The 21,017-nt window shown below is 47.2% G+C and overlaps 1 long non-coding RNA gene across 1 annotated transcript; it reads right to left on the bottom strand.

Moving 5' to 3' along the window:
* Positions 1–16,969: 16,969 nt before the first annotated feature.
* LOC134935094 (uncharacterized) lies at positions 16,970–17,898 on the bottom strand. Its single transcript, XR_010179897.1, has 2 exons — positions 17,774–17,898; positions 16,970–17,455 (listed from the first exon to the last, which is right to left on the bottom strand). It is a non-coding gene; the product is annotated as an uncharacterized LOC134935094 (long non-coding RNA).
* Positions 17,899–21,017: the final 3,119 nt, after the last annotated feature.

Below are 21,017 nucleotides of genomic sequence, written 5' to 3'. Positions count from 1 at the left end.
ACGGGTGGGTCCTGAATTTCCCGAAGTCTCACTTATGTCCCGCACAACGGCTGTTGTTTCTGGGAATGATTCTCGACACAGTCCATCAGAGGGTTTTCCTTCCGCGGGACAAGATACTTTCTCTGCAGACACTGGTAAGACTGGTCCTTCAACACCGTCGGGTGTCAGTATATCTGTGCATTCGCCTGCTAGGAAAGATGGTAGCAGCGTTCGAGGCTCTTCCGTACGGTCGCTTCCACTCTCGACCGTTTCAGCTATGTCTTCTAAATCAATGGTCAGGATCTCATCTGTTCCTTCATCAGCGGGTGACGCTATCTCCAAAGGCACGGTCATCACTGCTCTGGTGGCTCCAATCGACCCATCTGTTGGAAGGAAGACGGTTCGGCATATGGGATTGGACTCTCCTCACCACGGACGCCAGTCTGCGAGGCTGGGGAGCAGTGACCCTGGGACATCAGTTTCAGGGGCGCTGGTCAATCCACGAATCCGCTCTCCACATAAACATCCTCGAACTTAGGGCGGTGTAAAACGCCCTGCTGCAGGCACATCACCTCCTGCGAGGTCGAGCGGTCAGAGTTCAGTCCGACAACGCCACGACGGTAGCATACATCAACCGTCAGGGCGGCACTCGCAGCCGCGCAGCGATGAGGGAAGTCACCAACATCCTTCTCTGGGCGGAGAAGTATGCCCTGTCCTTCTCGGCAATATTCATTCCGGGAGTGGACAATTGGGAAGCCGACTATCTAAGCCGGCAGGACATGCACCCGGGAGAATGGTCACTACATCCCCAGGTGTTTTGGCAACTGGTCCGCCGGTGGGGAAAACCGCAGATCGATCTCATGGCGTCCCGCCTAAACCATCAGTTGCCTCTTTACTACTCTCGGACGAGGGACCCGGCGGCGGCGGGCGTGGATGCTCTCACGGCTCCTTGGAATTTCCAGTTTGTTTACCTCTTTCCTCCGTTCCCGCTGTTGCCGAAGGTTCTGCAACGCATCAAGAGAGAAGACGCTCTGGTTCTCCTAGTGGCTCCAGATTGGCCACGCAGGGTTTGGTACTCCGCTCTACATCTGTTGTCGGTGGCCGAGCCTTGGCCCCTACCACTACGAGACGACCTTCTACAACAGGGTCCTTTTTGTTATCCAGACTTACGCAGGCTACGTTTGACGGTGTGGCTGTTGAGAAAGCCATCTTGACCAGGAAGGGGATTCCTCGTACAGTTATACCTACTATGCTTCGGGCTAGGAAGTCGGTTACATCTTCTCACTACTACCGCATTTGGAAGGCTTATGTAGCATGGTGTGAACGTCGAGAATATTCCCCTTCCGTGTATAGCTTAGCCCGTCTTCTCCGTTTTTTGCAGGCGGGTTTTTCAGCAGGCCTAAGACTGGGCTCACTAAAAGTGCAGGTCTCTGCTCTTTCGGTTTACTTCCAGAAACGGTTAGCCTTGCTGCCTGAGGTTCAGACCTTCTTTCAGGGGGTTCTTCGAATACAGCCTCCCTTCCGTCCTCCGACAGCGCCATGGGACCTCAGTCTGGTCCTGTCCTTTCTGCAGTCTTCATTGTTTGAGCCCCTGGAATCAGTAGAGATAAAATATCTCACCTGGAAGGTGGTTCTACTCCTGGCGCTGGCTTCAGCTAGACGAGTGTCAGAACTAGGGGCTCTCTCTTGCAGGTCTCCTTACCTGGTGTTTCATGCGGATAGGGCCGAGCTTCGTACTCGTATGTCCTTTCTACCAAAAGTGGTGTCTGATTTTCACATCAATCAGCCGCTTGTAGTACCGGCCCTCTCAGGGGACTCTCCGGATGTGAGATCATTGGACGTTGTAAGAGCGCTCAAGATCTATGTGGATAGGACTTCGGCTATTCGGAAGTCTGATTCCTTATTTGTGCTGTACGACGCTGCCCGCCGGGGTTGGCCGGCCTCTAAGCAGACCTTGTCTCGATGGATTCGACTGACCATCAGACAAGCTTATTTGGCGGCTTCTCGGGAACCTCCATCTTCCATTTCAGCACACTCCACACGCTCTGTGGGACCTTCTTGGGCGGCTGCCCGGGGGGTCTCTATGACTACTTTATGTCGGGCGGCAACTTGGTCCGGCCGTCATACGTTTGTCAAATTCTACAAGTTTGACACTTTTGCGGCCTCTGCATCCCACTTTGGCCGAGCGGTTTTACAGGACTCTCAGCGCTCTCCCACCCGTTCTGGGAGCTCTGGGACGTCCCCATTGTAACTACGCTCCAGTGGCCCCTAGTGGATGAAGGAGAAATCAGGATTTTGGTACTTACCGATAAATCCCTTTCTCCGATTCCACAGGGGCCACTGGACGCCCGCCCAGCGCTGTTCCTCCTTGTTGTTTGTTGCTTAAGGTTTGCGGTTCAGTTAATGACCGCTTGTTGAGTTCAGGTTATCCTGTTTATTATTAGGTTCAATTCCAGGGTTAGTTTGGGTTATCCTGGTTGAGTAGACGTCAATAACCTCCTCTACTTTATGATTTTCTCTATTACAGCTCTCCTTGGGCACAGTGTTATGTAGACTGGCTTGGAGGGGAGATAGTAGGGGAGGAGCTAGCCACAGGGTTAGAATTTTTTAAAGTGCCAGCTCCCAATTACTGCCTACTATTCCCCATTGTAACTACGCTCCAGTGGCCCCTGTGGAATCGGAGAAAGGGATTTATCGGTAAGTACCAAAATCCTGATTTAGACATAAGCCTAAAATCTGAGTTTTTGCACATAAAAGAGCATTGACCCAGGTCCAGCGTATGTCTGAAAGGTCTGACAAAGTTGATAGTATTGGTTCTGCGACCCTAGTCGCTGTCAGGATTTTTCCCAGGTCTTGCAACCTGGGATGACAACCTGGCTTAGCCTGAAAGTTGAGAACCGGGTCTTAAAGATCCAGGTCATGCCTAAAAGAAATTCATTGGCTGGGGACAGGACACTGGCGATTGGAGATTACATCATCTCCAAGCACCAATTGAAAGCCAGAAGACCCAAGTCACTCACTGGAAGGACTAGATCTGGTGTGAAGAGGTGATGACCTTGAAATAACTCAGGTCATCACTTATGTGTGAAAGGGGTAACCCTGGCTTCAACCCTTGCTCTGTGTTCCAGGTCCAATCCAGGTTGTAGCTGGGGTTTTATGTCTGTAAGGGATTTTAGAGTGAGTCCTGTACCCAAGGATGCATAGGATAAATGTGATTAAACTGTCAAAAATGAGAGTATGGGCTCGGGATCCTTCAGTGTGGACCCAAGTGTCCGATTATTTATACAAAGGGCTTGAAACACATCACCAAGTTTTTCACTGTTACACTTGGTAGAGGTTTCATTGTACAAGTTCTGTATATGATTACCCCAGTGATCTGTCACCCACAGCCAAGTGGAGGGATACAGAACTTATGAGAGTTGGCATTTATGAATGGGCTAGTGTGGTTTAAGGTATCAGCTGATATGGGCCTGTACAACTGAACGGTCCTGTTATGTCAGGATCACTCCACACAATTTGCAAGCCACTTTGCTTACCAGGCTGGCCATGCAATCCTCTGACAAGATGGTATTTGTGTAAGTACTACTAAGGGTGAGCTATACTAAGCAGTGAAAACAGTGGATAAGTCAGCCAGTGGAGAAGTTGCCCATGGCAACCAATCAGCATTGATGTAACATTAATAATGTGCATACTATAAAAGTATACAGAGCAGCTGATTGGTTGCCATGGGTAACATCTCCACTGCTCACTTCCCCTCTTTTATCACTGCTTAGTACAACTCCCCCTAGTCAGATGTCTGCATTGGAAGGGGTCAGTAGTAAGTGCCAATACCTTATACATGCTTCAGGGAGGGCGGACGCATATAGCTTCATGGGGAAGGGCCACTGACAAATCCTGTTATAAAGTGTTGCATAAACAAATGTACTTTCAATTGAGTGCCGGTATGCCAGAAGAGCAGAGAGATGGGATTTCCACCGCTGGCCTGTTTAAAAATGGAAGGCGATGAAAGAAAAGCAGTCCATTGGCAAGCCTTAACACATGGCCAAAAGTGATGTAAATGGGGACATAGAATCTTCTGCTTCAACAGTACCCATCCCTTATGCAGAAGTACCAAAAATGCTGTGGGATAGGAGGGAGGGGGCAGGTTTGGGCAAACAGACCACTCCTTGGAGGGTGTTACAACCCCTCCCATAACAACCCCCCCCTCCCCCTGCCCCCCAATAAAGTGGTTTGCAATAACATTTGTCTAATTAAACCATGAGATTGATAACTTTGTTGTAAAATACAAGTCTGTGGATGACATTGACATCACAAAATGTATTACACTATTGGATACTGGCACTGATGTATCCCTGTTCCATAAACCACACATACTGTCTACATTCACATAATCTGTATTGGTGAAAGGTTTAGCAAATAAACAGATGTGGGTGACATGGGTTCACTGCCAGTTACACATCAACAAGGGCCTCCCCTTCAATGCTGACGTATTGGTTTCTGAGCTCCTTGACAACTTAATCAGAATGGACATCCTGAGGGGACAGTCCATAGACACCCCAACAGGAAAATATGTGTTTGAGCGCTCAGTAAGGGCCTTCACATAGCCGCAGTGAAACCAATAGTCAGAGGGAATGCCAAATGGACACCATTGTACATTCCCCCACATGTACAACCAGTTAACCTGAAGAAATATTGGAGGCTTGAAGGAGATTGGAGAGACAGTGCATTCACTGCTAGAATCTGGAGCTTTCCATGAGGCAAGCAGCCCCTACAATGCCACATCTATCTTGTGAAGAAACCAGATGGATCATACTTACTGATGATTAACTATCAAAGTGGAAACAAAGTACCCCCACCGTTAGCAGCCATTATGCCAGACATTCCACAATGGTAGAAACATCCAGTGAGTAGCATCATGCAATCATTGCTTTTGTTAATGCTTTCTTCTCTATCCCCATTGCTGCTGAATCACACCAGTTTGTATTTACCTGGGATGGACATCTTACCATTCTTGCCCAGGGCTACAAGCACAGAGACAGGACTTGGTGTCCAGAGACGTCTTGGACCAGGTAGGAGGAAAAGTGAACAGCCAGCTGTACCATTAAAACAATGATATCATGCTGTTAGAGAAAACTGTGACTAAGGGCCTAATTCAACATGGATCGTCATTCTGAGAAATTGCATTTGTCTGCGAGTAGAAAGGCACCAACCTGACAGGAAGAAATGACACCCGCTGCAAATTTGCGAGTGCATCGCATATCACTATCCACTCGCAGATGCATATGGAATTTCCGGAACATTGCAGAGTCTGCAACTTAGATGGGCTGGAAGTGGTCTGCACTGATGTCAGAGACCCTCCCCAAAAACACCTGGGGATGCCTGTGTTTTTTCTGACACACCCAGAAAACCTAAGGTTTCCACCCAGAAACGCCGTCTTCCTGGCTGTCAAACAGCAGTTGCATTGCGTTTACAATCTATAAGCATTTTCTGTCACTATTTACCAGGGACGTGCAGTCAGGGGAGGCAGGGGAGGCAGTGCCTCCCCTGTCACTAATGATTAAAATAATACAAAGAAGATACATAAGACACATATCCTGTGTCAGATGTACCCTCTTTGTATTATTATAATCATTGTAGTCCGCATGTACTACATTTGGGAGGCACTGACAGCTAGTGCCTCCCGTAACCAGTGGGAACGGGACAAAGCGGGGGGCGGGGCCATGCGCTGGGCTGTAAAAGCCCATTACAAAAAGAGTGGAAAGCGGCACTTATACAAGTGCCTCGCTAGCAGGGAAAGCACGCCCCTGCTAGCGAGGCACCTGTGATTGGACAGCGGATCCAGTGCTGGATCCGCTGGTCCAATCACATAGATGCGGCGGGGAGAAGTGGCGGCGGGACACGTCAGGCACTGCTCCAGCTGCAGCGCGCCGGGATGCCGAGGAGACAGAGTGCATGCGGCGCTGACTATGAGCGGCTCCCCCCTCCCTGCCTCCTTACTCACAGCACTGTTCTTGCAGCGGTACACGGAGAAGGGGGGAGAGCAGAAGACAGCACCGCGAGAGCCAGGTGCAGAGAGCTGGGAGTGCTTTATGCAGCGGGCGGCGCTAACTCCATTCCTCCACTGCTCTCTCCCAGGGAGCAGCACTGACACCTCTGCGGAAGGCACATATGCCCAGGCCAGGACCCAGGTGAGGGGGGGTGAGTGAATGAAAGTAACGTGGGAAGGGGGGCAGCTCACACCCACAGATCACCAGAGACCCCCCCCCCTCCCCCCGTGACAGGGCTGCAGGAAGTAGTAGTGGAAGGGGGGGGGGGGGGGGACTATACACCAGCTAGTGTCGGGCTGGCTTTGGAGCCTGCTGCTTGATGGTGAGGGGTTATTTTTATAAAAAGGGGCGTGGTCACATATCCGTGATTAAGCCACGCCCCGACTGTGCCAAGTCTCCTGCGATCTGACTGCTACTTTGCTGACACTGGCACCTGCAGTGTGAGCTGGCACCTCCAGCCTGGAGGTACCTACTGTGGTAATGTGTGTGTGCCTCGGTATGTGTGTGCCTCAGTGTGTCTGTGTGTCTCAGTAAAAGTGCGAGTGCCTCAGTGTAAGTGTCAATGTAAGTGTCTCAGTATGAGTGTGTGTCTCAGTATGAGTGTGTGCGCCTTAGTGTGAGTGTCAGTGTGCGTGTCTCAGTATGAGTGTGTGTGCCTCAGTATGAGTGTCAGTGTGCGTGTCTCAGTATGAGTGTGTGTGCCTCAGTGTGAGTGTCAGTGTGCGTGTCTCAGTATGAGTGTGTGTGCCTCAGTGTGAGTGTCAGTGTGCGTGTCTCAGTATGAGTGTGTGCGCCTCAGTGTGTCAGTGTGCGTGTCTCAGTATGAGTGTGTGCGCCTCAGTGAGAGTGTCAGTGTGTGCCTCAGTGTGAGTGACAGTGTGCATGTCTCAGTATGAGTGTGTGTGCCTCAGTGTGAGTGACAGTGTGCATGTCTCAGTATGAGTGTGTGCGCCTCAGTGTGAGTGTCAGTGTGCGTGTCTCAGTATGAGTGTCAGTGTGCGTGTCTCAGTATGAGTGTGTGCGCCTCAGTGTGAGTGTCAGTGTGCGTGTCTCAGTATGAGTGTCAGTGTGCGTGTCTCAGTATGAGTGTGTGCGCCTCAGTGTCAGTGTGCGTGTCTCAGTATGAGTGTGTGTCTCAGTATGAGTGTCTGTGCCTCAGTGTGAGTGTCAGTGTGCGCGTCTCAGTATGAGTGTGTGCGCCTCAGTGTTAGTGTCAGTGTGCGTGTCTCAGTATGAGTGTGTGTCTCAGTATGAGTGTGTGTGCCTCAGTGTGAGTGACAGTGTGCGTGTCTCAGTATGAGTGTGTGTGCCTCAGTGTGAGTGACAGTGTGTGTGTCTCAGTATGAGTGTCAGTGTGCATGTCTCAGTATGAGTGTGTGTCTCAGTATGAGAGTCTGTGCCTCAGTGTGAGTGACAGTGTGCATGTCTCAGTATGAGTGTGTGTGCCTCAGTGTGAGTGTGTGTGCCTCAGTACAGTGTGAGGGCTTGTCAGTGTGACATTGTGGACAGAAAAGCATAAATTGAATGTCTGCAACAGGATCCCCACCCTGAGCCTCTGAAAATATCTCAAACAGATGCAAATGGATGGTTATATCATGAAGTACTGATATAAAGCCAACTACCTAATTTATAAGCCCAACAGAGCAGATGTATAATACGGGTTGGTGCTCCCCAGAGCCAAATAAACAGAGAAAATACACTTAGAAGAAAGAATGCTCTTTTTTGGGGGGCACGCTTGAAAATGTCCGCAGGGTTGTAAATGCACACTTAGAAAAAATTAAAACATAACTTTTATTATTCCATCTTAAAAAAAGTACAGTTCCCCAAAATACTTAGACATACCAAACATTGAATTAAATCAAACGTAAAAGTGACCTTTAATGTATACACAATTTGTTGATCACATAATCCGATAATCACTACTCTAGTCAGGGCCGGTGCTAGGGTGTTCGGCGCCCTCCTGCAAAAAATGAATTTGCGCCCTTCCTCACACACGTAAAAGGGACAGATGCGCGCCTAAGGCACGCACCAAAAATTTAGGGGCGTGGCTTAATGGGGAAGGGGCGTGACCACAGAATAGTACCAATTCACATTACAACGCACAATATAGTGTCCATCAGTCACATTACACAGTGTTACTTATACAATAAAATTAATTGCTGAGTTAATAAAAGTCATTTACGACCAAACTGAGCACTAGTATTTGCACAAATGCTCTGATCCCTTGAGGTGGCAGAGGCCCTATCACCATACTAGTAACTGGATGTATACTGCACTTTCCAATTGCACTTGATAAGCAGATTTCTGCGCACACCTGCACCAATGCAAACACATCATGATGTACCCAACTCTCAATATCGAGTTCAACCGAATGTTAACAGCTAAAGAAGAGGTCCCAAAGTGAGAATAAAGCAGATTTGTTTTTCATTCTTTCCACCATTTTCAGGTGGACCCACAAATCACACAGGTGCGTCCAGGGGCAATGCCTGGATGCAACTTTGTGCGACAGCACCTTTTTACACATTAGGGCAGACAGCGTCCCCCTTTTTACACAGTACGGCAGACAGCATCCCCTTTTTACACATTACGGCAGACAGAATAGATAGATACACAGGGATAGATAGAGAGAGAGGCAGACAGAATAGATGATACTTACCATCTCTCCGCGCTGGCTCAGGCAGTCAGGTTCCTCGTGCTGGCAGATCCCGGGTATGGGAGAAGGAGGAGGAGGAAGGGGGACTGGAGCCACAGCAGCGCTATGTAATTGGTAGTGGCGCCGCTGCAGCAGTCCCCTCTCCTTCCGCATTGGCTGGCTGCCGCCGCTGTGAATGCTGGGATGAGGGAAGCGCATCCTAGCATTCACAGCAGCACCAGCCAGCCAATGCGGAAGGAGAGGGACTGCTGCAGCGGCACCGCTACCAATTACATAGCGCTGCTGTGGCTCCAGTCCCCCTCCCTCCTTCTCCTCCGGGACCTCCCCTGACGCTGCTCCTTTTCTCCTCCGGTGGCGCACACAGCACAGGCGGCTTGTAATGAGTTACTTTGACTCATTACAAGACGCTGACATAGTTGCTGGCCGTTATCCAGCACGGCGCTTACCTGCATTGCAGACCTTGGTGAGCGGGTAGCGCCGGCCCTGGTACTATCCCTGCCCCCCTTCCACGCATACTACACTGCAGCTGCTACCCTGAACCACACTCCCCACATACTACATCGCCGCTACCCTGCATCCGCCTCCCCGCACACATTAATATGAACCCTCACCCCAAGCACACATTCATAGGACACACCCCCTCCACAAGTAGATTAATGACCCCCCTCGCCAAGCATACATTAATTGGACGCCCCCAGCACACAGTAATAGGACCCCCCCAGCACACAATAGGACTTCCTCACCCTCCACAGCACACAGTAACAGGATTCCCCCCCCCCTCCCCAGCACACAGTAATAGGGCTCCCCCCCCCCCTCCCAGCACAGTAATAGGACCTCCTTACCCTCCACAGCACACAGTAATAGGACCCCCCTCCCAGCACACAGTAATAGGACCTCCTCACCCTCCCAGCACACAGTAATAGGACCCCCCTCCCCAGCACACAGTAATAGGACCCCCCTCCCCAGCACACAGTAATAGGACCCCCCTCCACAGCACACAGTAATAGGACCCCCCTCCCAGCACACAGTAATAGGACCCCCCTCCCCAGCACACAGTAATAGGACCTCCTCACCCTCCCAGCACACAGTAATAGGACCCCCCTCCCCAGCACACAGTAATAGGACCCCCCTCCCCAGCACACAGTAATAGGACCCCCCTCCCCAGCACACAGTAATAGGACCTCCTCACCCTCCCAGCACACAGTAATAGGACCCCCCCCCCTCCCAACACACAGTAATAGGACCCCCCTCCCCCTCCCAGCACACAGTAATAGGAGCCCCCTCCCCCTCCCAGCACACAGTAATAGGACTCCCCCTCCCCAGCACACAGTAATAGGACCCCCCTCCCCCTCCCAGCACACAGTAATAGGACCCCCCCTCCCCAGCACACAGTAAAAGGACCCCCCTCCCCCTCCCAGCACACAGTAAAAGGACCCCCCCTCCCCCTCCCAGCACACAGTAAAAGGACCCCCTCCCAGCACACAGTAAAAGGACCCCCCTCCCCCTCCCAGCACACAGTAAAAGGACCCCCCTCCCTCTCCCAGCACACAGTAAAAGGACCCCCCCCCTCCCCCTCCCAGCACACAGTAAAAGGACCCCCCCTCCCCCTCCCAGCACACAGTAAAAGGACCCCCCCTCCCAGCACACAGTAAAAGGACAGTCTCCCCCTCCCAGCACACAGTAAAAGGACAGTCTCCCCCTTTGTTTATCTGCAGCAGCTGCACTAACCTGAGCCACTGCTCCTCGTGTGGCTGGCTCTTAGTGCTGCTCCTCTCCTCACGCTGCTTCCTCCTCCACTACACACAGGTCAGTGTGTATCACGTGATGGAGAGGGAGGGGAGGGAGCGGGCGTGCTGGAGATTGCTGTGCTGTGTCTTCAGGAGAGTGAGCAGGAAGGGGGGAGGGCCCTATAACTATTGCAGGAGGAGATCCGTGATGAAGTTCCTCTGTACGGCCGGCGGCGCAGCAGCATGTTACACTACAGTGAGGCAGGCGCTGCTCGTCAGTATGGTTGCGGAGCAGGGAGAGCGCCTCTCTAGCCCAGCGCCTCCCTGCTTTGCAGACCTTGCTGAGCAGGTAGCGCCGGGCCTGACTCTAGTCATAAATGACAATACCAATTAATGTTTTACACCAAAAAGATCTGAAATGTTTACAAATGACTGAAACTGCACATGTAATATAGGAGCAATTCCAACTGGGACCTCATTCATTATCCGCATAACACTCGGTCAAAAGCATAAATACAAAAAACAAGTTAATTGGCATTAATGATCCTTAATCATATTGCTCCCTAACCGCCAATTATTGTGATATTTGAAAAAGATCACATAAATATAAAATAATGTAAAGTTAGAGTAACCCAATATGGAAAAGACACAATTGTCACCTCAATTAGTAAAGTATCGAGGTCCTTTAGAATAACAGTATAGGCTTGTATTAGAGAGAACAGTATTCACCTCAATTGATCAAGCATGAGCGTCCCAGGAGCAACAATGGTGGTCATTCCGAGTTGTTCGCTCGTTGCCGATTTTCGCTATATTGCGATTTTCCGCTTACTGCGCATGCGCAATGTCCGCAGTGCGACTGCGCCAAGTAAATTTGCTATGCAGTTAGGTATTTTACTCACGGCATTACGAGGTCTTTTCTTTGTTCTGGTGATCGTAATGTGATTGACAGGAAGTGGGTGTTTCTGGGCGGAAACTGGCCGTTTTAAGGGTGTGTGTGAAAAAACGCTGCCGTTTCTGGGAAAAACGCGGGAGTGGCTGGAGAAACGGGGGAGTGTCTGGGCGAACACTGGGTGTGTTTGTGACGTCAAACCAGGAACGAAACTGACTGAACTGATCGCAGTGGCAGAGTAAGTCTGGAGCTACTCAGAAACTGCTAAGAAATTTCTACTCGCAATTTTGCGAATCTTTCGTTCGCAATTTTGCTATACTAAGATACACTCCCAGAGGGCGGCAGCTTAGCGTGTGCAATGCTGCTAAAAGCAGCTAGCGAGCGAACAACTCGGAATGAGGGCCAATATACTGTAAGCTTGTGATAAAGATAACAGAAACGCTGATGTGTTCTAATTGCTAAAACGTTTGTTGCTTATGTAAGTGGTAGCAACACTGTTATTTTATGATTGCCACATTGTTAGAATTTTTTGTTGAAGAAAGCGATTGATACAATTTGATTCAGCAGATTGTGCAGTAACATAGTTATTTGCATAGGTATTTCCAGTTAAAACAGGAATACATAATTGTGTACCTGCACTGTATAATGTACTGTAAATAAAAAAAATAAGACAGACAGAACACTTCTGCTGTTGGTGTTAGATGCTGATCGTAACCCTGATGCCAAAGGACAGTGCAGGGAGACTACAACAAATTCGCCAATGAGAGAGTGCTGAAAAATAGGAAAAAATATTGAGCTAATATGTGAGGTAAATCACCGAGAGTGTAGTACAGTATATAGTGATAGAGGGTCCCTTCTGCTGTCTGCGTTAGGGGGAACGGGTCACCCTGATACTAAAATGCTTTTCCGTGTGCCCTTCACGATCGCTGATAAGAGCAGGACCAGAAAAAAATGTGTGCATTTACATCCCTGTGGACATTTTCAAGCGTGCCCCCCAAAAAGTGTATTTTCAGTGTGACATTGTGTGAGCTCACCCGTGCTGTTCCACGGACCCCGGGATGTACTGTTTATGTTGTATTTTATATTGTGCTATACCTAGTGTCACCCTCTCCGTGTAACCCACTGCTGTCATCCTCTCCACAGCATCACCCTCTCTCTGGCACCCACTACTGTCACCCTCTCCCTGGTGTCACCCTCTCCCTGTCTCCCAATGCTGTCAGTGTCACCTTCTCTCTGGCACCCACTTCTGTCACCCTCTCCCTGGTGTCACCCTCTCCCTGTCTCCCAATGCTGTCAGTGTCACCTTCTCTCTGGCACCCACTTCTGTCACCCTCTCCCTGGTGTCACCCTCTCCCTGTCTCCCAATGCTGTCAGTGTCACCTTCTCTCTGGCACCCACTTCTGTCACCCTCTCCCTGTCTCCCAATGCTGTCAGTGTCACCTTCTCTCTGGCACTCACTTCTGTCACCCTCTCCCTGGTGTCACCCACTCTGTCACCCAATGCTGTCAGCATCACCTTTTCTCTGTCACCCAATGCTGTCATCCTTTCCCTGGTGTCACCCTCTCTGTCTCCCAATGCTGTCAGTGTCACCTTCTCTCTGTCACCCACTGCTGTCACCCTCTCCCTGGCATCACCCTCTCCCTGTCTCCCAATGCTGTCAGCGTCACCCTCTCCCTGGCATCACCCTCCCCCCTTAATATTTTTTTTTTATATTACAAAATTTACAATATATTAGCCGCCTGCTCATCACAAGTTTGGCAGTGGCTGCATCGCACTGAGATGCAAATTAGCGGCAGGGGGGCCAGGACGGTTGATGGCGGCAATTTTGTAGTAGATTGGCATAGGCAGCAGCCATTAGCAGCAGCAGCAGTGGGTATTGGCTTGTGGGGTAGTAGCAGATATCAGCTCAGCGGTGGTAGGGGTCATCGATGGGCCTCAGCGTACATTATGGCTGCAGTGCCTCACCAGCCACTGACCTCACCGCACGCCACTGCTATTTACCCATGTGTGTGCACAAAGCAAATACTACGCATGCATACGCGCACGCAGGGGTGGTTCCAAGTACCTGGAACCCCCCTCCCCCCCCCCCGCCAGCTGATCAATTGGCACAGCTGACTGATAATTTATTTAGACAGCGAATCTCAGGCAGGCTGTGCTTCTAATGCATCAGCCTCAGAATAAATGGGTTAGAGGCGGCACTCAGCAGTACAAATGCAAGTGTGCTCCTCTCCAAGCTAATGGGTATGACCCTTGGCAGGGAGGATTAGCACAGAAAATAACTCATAGTGCAGTATTTTGTATAAAATCAAAAGGGTTTTAATACAAATCGCACTTACAACAAATAGGAATAAAAATCACATGTAAAAACTCCTTTTCTGGCAGCAGCACTTGAACATTGTAAACATATCACCACAACTCCTGTTGGTGTTCTCAGGATGGGGTTCGGCAACCACAGCTCCGGAATCTGTGGGAGCCTCTCCAAGGTGACAGTGCAAAATCGGTGAGTGTCCAAGCAGGCAGGAGTTACAGGAACCACACTTAACGCGTTTCGGACCTCGCTGGGTCCTTCATCAGAAGTCTTCTAACTCTTTCTGCACATGTTATATCTGCCTCCCCTGCACTGCACATGGTTTTGCCCAATTGCTATCAAAAATCCTGCTGCGATCAACTTGGAATTACCCCCTAGGTGTGAATGAGCCACATGGATGTGTTTGTGCCACTACGTCCAAAGTTCTGTGTTGAGATGTGTATGATGCACAGTTGGGTCCTATTGAGATATATCCACTTTCCTTAATAACACATCCAGTGACCATTGAGATGCATCTGTTTCTGGGATAGACATAAGGATATCCTTACAAAGAAACAAGGATCAAATAAGGTTTGAGGTAAAAATATGGTTAAAAAAAAGGGGGGGGGGGGCAGACTAGATGGGCCAAGTGGTTTTTATCTGCCATCACATTCTATGTTTCTTAAAGGTGTCACTTATTCTGTGACAGCAGTAGGCTCTCTGTTGTCCCTGCACTGAATACATACTGACTACACCTTGACTTCAATGCTGGTTATATTGCCTGCTGTCCATAGGATACCTACTCTGCATTTTGCTACTCTGTTTCCTGTTATTGACCCAGATTGTTCTGGCTGCATTTGAGTATCTTGTAATGCCATTTAAGCAAACTAATGCTCTTGCAGTCTTCCAAGATTTTCTAAATGATATCCTGAAGGAATTTCACGGATTGTTTGTGGTTATACCTGGATGACATACTCATTATTCCACCTCTCTTAAGCAACAATGTCAACAGGTCTGGAATGTATTACAAAAACTACAAGTGCATCAGTTCTTTTCCAATTCAAAAATAGGAGTTTGAGGTTTTTAAGGTGTCATTCCTTGTATACAATATTTCATGTAGAGGTCTTACCATGGATACAGTAATACAGCAAAACAGCATTGGGTTCCCCCATGAATCTGAAGGCCCTTCAGATATTCTTATTGTTTGACAACTATTTCAGATGCTTATTTAGTCATTCTATTCCATCGCTGCTCCACTTACAGTGTTAACTAGGACAGGAGCCGACCTACACGATGGTCCAAGGAAGCTTATCAGTCATTTAAAGTTCTTAAAAAGGATTTTCAGTCTTCCCCCATTCTCCATCACCCAAATCTGAAAATAACTTTCATTGTAAAAGTTGAAGTCTGTGATGTTGGAGAAGGTACTATCTTGTCTGAAGTGAGTCCAGCCCATAATAAACTACTGCCACGTGCATTCCTTTTTAAGGACATCCTTAGCGGAGGCCAATTATGATTTGGGGAATTGAGAGTTTCTAATCTTTAAGTGGGCAATCGAGGAGTGGGTAGACTGGCTCGAGGAAGTCAAACATATGCTCACAGTCTTCACTGATCATATATTGAATCAGAGAAGAGGTTAAGCTGCAGACAGGCTAGATGGGCCCTGTTTTTCCTGATTGAATTACACAATCACCTTTATACATGTTTTACAAATGTGAAAAATCATGCATTTTGAAGGTGTTTCCTCCAATAATATGCACATCCTTCTCCTCCCATCATTTAAGATGAAAAGATTATGGGGCAGATGTATTAACCTGGAGAAGGCATAAGGAAGTGATAAACCAGTGATATGTGCAAGGTGATAAAGGCACCAGCCAATCCGCTCTAATATGTAAATTAACAGTTAGGATCTGATTGACTGGTGCCTTTATCACCTTGCACATATCACTGGTTTATCACTTCCTTATGTCTTCTCCAGGTTAATACATCTGCCCCAATGTTTGGTCTTTGTCAGTTAGAGTCAAACCAAAGTTAAGCTCCGCTCGATTAATCCGGGAAAAATTGAAGCAATGAGTTCTAGGAGAAACTCATATTTGTAAAGCAGAGGGGAATCTAGGGTATTTTGTACCTTGAAAATATATTATCCTCTTTTATTTGGTGATCAACAGTTTGGGATAAGACCAGGAGTTGTGTGTTGTCCTTTCCAACCTGTGCTAGAAAAGGTGTACCAGAGACCCAGCATTTGGGCAGCTCATACCACTACCAATTGTCAGTTGACCATAGTCCCATATATTGTGGGACTTTATTGTAGACTTGTAGTCTGCACAAAGTATGTAACATCATCTGGGGAGATTTAACAAGATGGACTAATGTGGACTAATCCGACCTAATGTCGACCTACCATCCGGATACCGGCTATACATGATGTACATAAAATATTAAAAGCAAAATAAGGGTGCTTCTTATGAGACAAAGGGTAAGTGTATATGATCGTCATACAGCATGAGGGAATACAGTAATCACACCAATCTGTGGCTTGTACACAAAAGATGCTCTGACCCACGTCGCATACAGGTGAAGGGTATAGAGGAGCACTTTTATTTTCCTTATCTGAACATAAATCGATAAGAAGGAGGTATTAGTCCCTTCCTATGCTGCGCTTTAGGAGCAATGTATAATTACACGCATAAGGTATACAGTACAATAAAATGGGCTACCATAAATATATGACAGCAATTGAAATTTTTTTAACTAGATTGCTGGGTTTATTAGTAAATAGCAGTAACAGGATATACAGGATCACAATGGTAATGCAGGGGTTAAAAGCAGTAACCAGAAGTATGACGGTAGTGGTATCAAACAGTGGTACATGCAGGTATTAGTTGACTCACCCGAGGAGCTACATACTGTGCTTCTACACAGCACTGATTCACACTATACAAGTGATTCTCAAAATTTTTTGAATCACGGGGCACTAGAGTATTGTTTTCATGGCACCCCTAGGATACAAGTTTCCTGCTGACAATATATATAATTAAATTAGGTAAATTGTGCTTATTAGTCAGTAGGTGCAGTTCTGTAGTGAGGGACTTGATTCACTTCTGCTTGTTCACATATTTTATGACTGGAAGCCACGAACATTGGTTTTGCTTATTACATTGTCCAGAATTAACTTGAATTGGTCCTGGACCACCAACCCAGGGCACCCTTGCAAGTCCTCTTAGGTTCCCAGATTGGGAACCACTGCTCTTACAGTAAAAAAGGAAGCGAATCCAGACGCGCTGTCACAGCTGCCAGCAAGGGATTGTCAGTCCCAAGAGAATTTTAAATAAAAAGAATAAAGCTGGCGCTAAATGTTTCTCCAATAATAAATAACTGTGGATAAGTCAATAAAATCACATATGGTTTATTATCTAAACATCATGTACTAAAAACAAGGAATAATAATCCAAATATACACACATGAAGCTTGGGGCATAAAATGAGCTGAGAATAAAATAGTAATGGCTGCTGATAAGTGTCCACAGAGGATCCCGGACTGAAAATGTGCAAAGTTCCCTGGGGAGGAGGAAAGAAGTACAGCTGGTGTTACCCGTGATGACGGAGACTTCCAGAGGCTTGAAGATTGACAGCAAGCAAGCTGTGCCGTTTGTGTAGAAACTGGGTCTCTCCAATCGGTGCTGTAAAGTTGAAAATCCCACAGAGAAAGTTCCAAGGCAGGTTTTAAAAGTCCATATCTGGATCCTTTAGAAGGTAGAACACTTGTAGTGGTAGCAGCTTTTACACTTAACGCGTTTCCCTAGGCTCGGTCACCTAGCTTCATCAGAAGTAAAGCTCAGTCTGAGTTTGGGATCTATTTAAACCCCATTTAATAACCTGATGCCCGTCAAGTGTAAAAAGAATACCAATTAATCATCCACAGTATTAATAAAAACAAAGCTTCTCTATTAACAATAGACTTAAATTATATATAGAGGTCGATAGGAGGCAAACCCACAAAAGAAAAAGACCAATAATATATATGAAGGAGAAAAATAGAACATAAAACTGAGCTAGAGGGGGTTAGAGGTCAGTGCAGTCACATGACTCGCCTCTAAGTCTCATATACATCATTCATAGTAGGATTGATTTTTCCCTTTAGATTCCCCCCCCCATTTTCGGGAGCCTGATATCCCCCCTAATCACAGTACTTACAGAAAAATCCCCGATCTCGTGTGGGGAGAAGGGGCTAAACCGCAGGGCTCCGTCAGGCAGTACACGTACTTCCCGGTCACGTGAACGGCAAAGGCCAGTGAGGTAACCCGGCGGAGGTGTCCTGGTTGCTGAGCAACCCGAGTGTGCACCAACGTGGTGCGCAATGATGTCACTCCCGCGTCACTTGACTCGGGAGTCGGAGCGCCACGGTTAGCTTAAAGAATGTGAATATAATCCCACTAATGGGCAAATTAAAACATATTAGAGCGGATTGTATACTTAAGTAGAATTAAACCTATAGACAGATAACTATTACCAACAAATAAAAAACTAAATTTAATGATGGATACATGTTATTGGCAACTATAGAGACCTGAACTAATCTTAGTGCAAGAACTTACTGAAATCACAGAATAAATCATATCTCCTAGACTCCTACGAGAAACATTTAGAGATATATATATATATATATATATATATATATATATATATATATATATAGTGAATAGTCCAGATCCCTAAGCAATTATTTATATCTGAATAGTAAACCTGGTGGGGAATGTGATAACATTCATCATAATCACATGAATAATCTATTAAATCGATAGATGTTTAATGATAATCAATACATAGATAAACCGACAAGGAAATCACCCAGGAGAGAAAAATATAAGGATCTAGACTGGGGGAATAAATATTGAACCAATCAATCAATCAATCAATCAGAACTCATATAGACATGTCAACCCCGCTACCATTGGGTGGCTGCCCGGCCATGGAGGGACTCCTGCTGGCAGGAGTAACCAATGCACTCGGATAACTCTGAATGACCGCTCATCCTAGACGTGCTGACAGGGGAGAACCCACTGTCCCATCCCGGGTGTGCGTGGAAGCCTCCAGGGCCGTGCAGACCACACACAGGTGACACAGAGTTGTCACCTGTACCAACTGGATGCGGCGGTGATCAGCATAAAGAAATAGAGTTATAACAGAACAAATAGATGTCTATATATCACTTCTCAAGGGTTTTAAACCACTACGTTCAGTTCCATTGTCTCATTTAAACCAGTCGGATATACGGAGTTAAACTGGAGCATCCAATATATTTCTCTCTTGCATAACAGTGAGAATCAGTCGTCCCCCCCCCTCACAGTAGGGGATACATGCTCTAGTGCTAGGATGGATAGACATCCAGGATCTTTCTGGTGTGTAGAGAAAAAATGACGGGACACACTATGTTTGAGGAAACCTTTAGTGATGTTTCTTTTATGTTCCATAAACCTAGTACGTAATTTTCTAGTGGTGCGGCCCACATAGTATAAGTGACAGCTGCACCAAAGGAGATAAATGACATATGAAGATTCACAATTCATAAATGATTTAATTAAATGGATATCTGTTTTATTTGGTAGTTCAATAGACGCTGTTTCCTAGGTGTATGAAGGCAGACTTGGCATTTATTCTTGCCACAGTGAAAAAAAAACCCAGTGGTTTTTTTGTCAACCATTCGGAACCCAATTCTTGTTTTCTACTGATATCTACGGATCTGACCTGCACAACTATTAAATTTACATATAAATGCGGAACTCATGTCCTTTTTATCAACACGCTCATCTTTCTTAGAATGACATTGTAGGAGGCTATTTCTATCTAGATCAGAAACCTCCATAAGAGCCTTTTGTAGGATATTTTCAGGATATCCACACTCCCTGAGGGATGTGAGTAGGGTATCTGCCTGTTCAGTAAAGGTAGCAAAACTGGAACAATTTCTCCTAAGGCGAACAAGTTGTCCCTTGGGGATATTTTGCTTCCAGGGTTTAAAATGTGAGCTAGTGAAGTGTAAGTAAGAATTGGTGTTAGTCTTTTTACTAAATGTAGATGTGACTATTTTGTTGTTAATAATCTCTAAATTCACATCTAAAAAGTTAATTTTAGTGGTGTGAAAAGTAGAAGTAAAGGTGAGATTATACTTATTACAAGATAGTGACTGAATAAATTGTGTAGCAGAATTAAAGTCCCCATCCCAAATAATAAAAAGATCATTAATGTAGCGTCAATAGAGGACCAGGTTCGTCGCCCAGCCACTGTCCCACATGTGGGTTTGTTCAAACTCCCCCATGTAGAGGTTGGCATAGCTGGGCGCGAACCCGGTCCCCATGGTGGTGCCCATTACCTGTAAATAAAAAACACTGAGAAACAGAAAATAATTATGTGATAAAATGAAAAAAATAGGAATTTACTCACCGGTAATTCTATTTCTCGTAGTCCGTAGTGGATGCTGGGAACTCCGTAAGGACCATGGGGAATAGACGGGCTCCGCAGGAGACTGGGCACTCTAAAAGAAAGATTAGGTACTATCTGGTGTGCACTGGCTCCTCCCTCTATGCCCCTCCTCCAGACCTCAGTTAGGGAAACTGTGCCCGGAAGAGCTGACACAACAAGGAAAGGATTTGGAATCCAGGGTAAGACTCATACCAGCCACACCAATCACACTGTACAACTTGTGATAACCATACCCAGTTAACAGTATGAACAACAACTGAGCCTCCTTGTACAGATGGCTCATAACAATAACCCTTTAGTGAAGCAATAACTATATACATGTATTGCAGAGAGTCCGCACTTGGGACGGGCGCCCAGCATCCACTACGGACTACGAGAAATAGAATTACCGGTGAGTAAATTCTTATTTTCTCTGACGTCCTAGTGGATACTGGGAACTCCGTAAGGACCATGGGGATTATACCAAAGCTCCCAAACGGGCGGGAGAGTGCGGATGACTCTGCAGCACCGAATGAGCAAACTCAAGGTCCTCCTCAGCCAGGGTATCAAACTTGTAGAATTTAGCAAATGTGTTTGAACCCAACCAAGTAGCAGCTCGGCAATGCTGTAAAGCCGAGACCCCTCGGGCAGCCGCCCAAGAAGAGCCCACCTTCCTTGTGGAATGGGCTTTTACTGATTTAGGATGCGGCAGTCCAGCCGCAGAATGTGCCAGCTGAATCGTGCAACAGATCCAGCGAGCAATAGTTTGCTTTGAAGCAGGAGCACCCAGCTTGTTGGGTGCATGCAGGATAAATAGCGAGTCAGTTTTCCTGACTCCAGCCGTCCTGGAAACATAAATTGTCAAAGCCCGGACTACGTCCAGCAACTTGGAATCCTCCAAGTCCCGAGTAGCCGCAGGCACCACAATAGGTTGGTTCAAATGAACGCTGATACCACCTTTGGGAGAAATTGGGGACGCGTC

This window comes from Pseudophryne corroboree, chromosome 6 (assembly GCF_028390025.1).
Source record: "Pseudophryne corroboree isolate aPseCor3 chromosome 6, aPseCor3.hap2, whole genome shotgun sequence".
In the NCBI taxonomy this organism is placed as follows: Eukaryota; Metazoa; Chordata; class Amphibia; order Anura; family Myobatrachidae; genus Pseudophryne; species Pseudophryne corroboree.
Note: the sequence above shows the minus strand (reverse complement) of the source record. Positions and strands in the feature narration are given on the sequence as shown.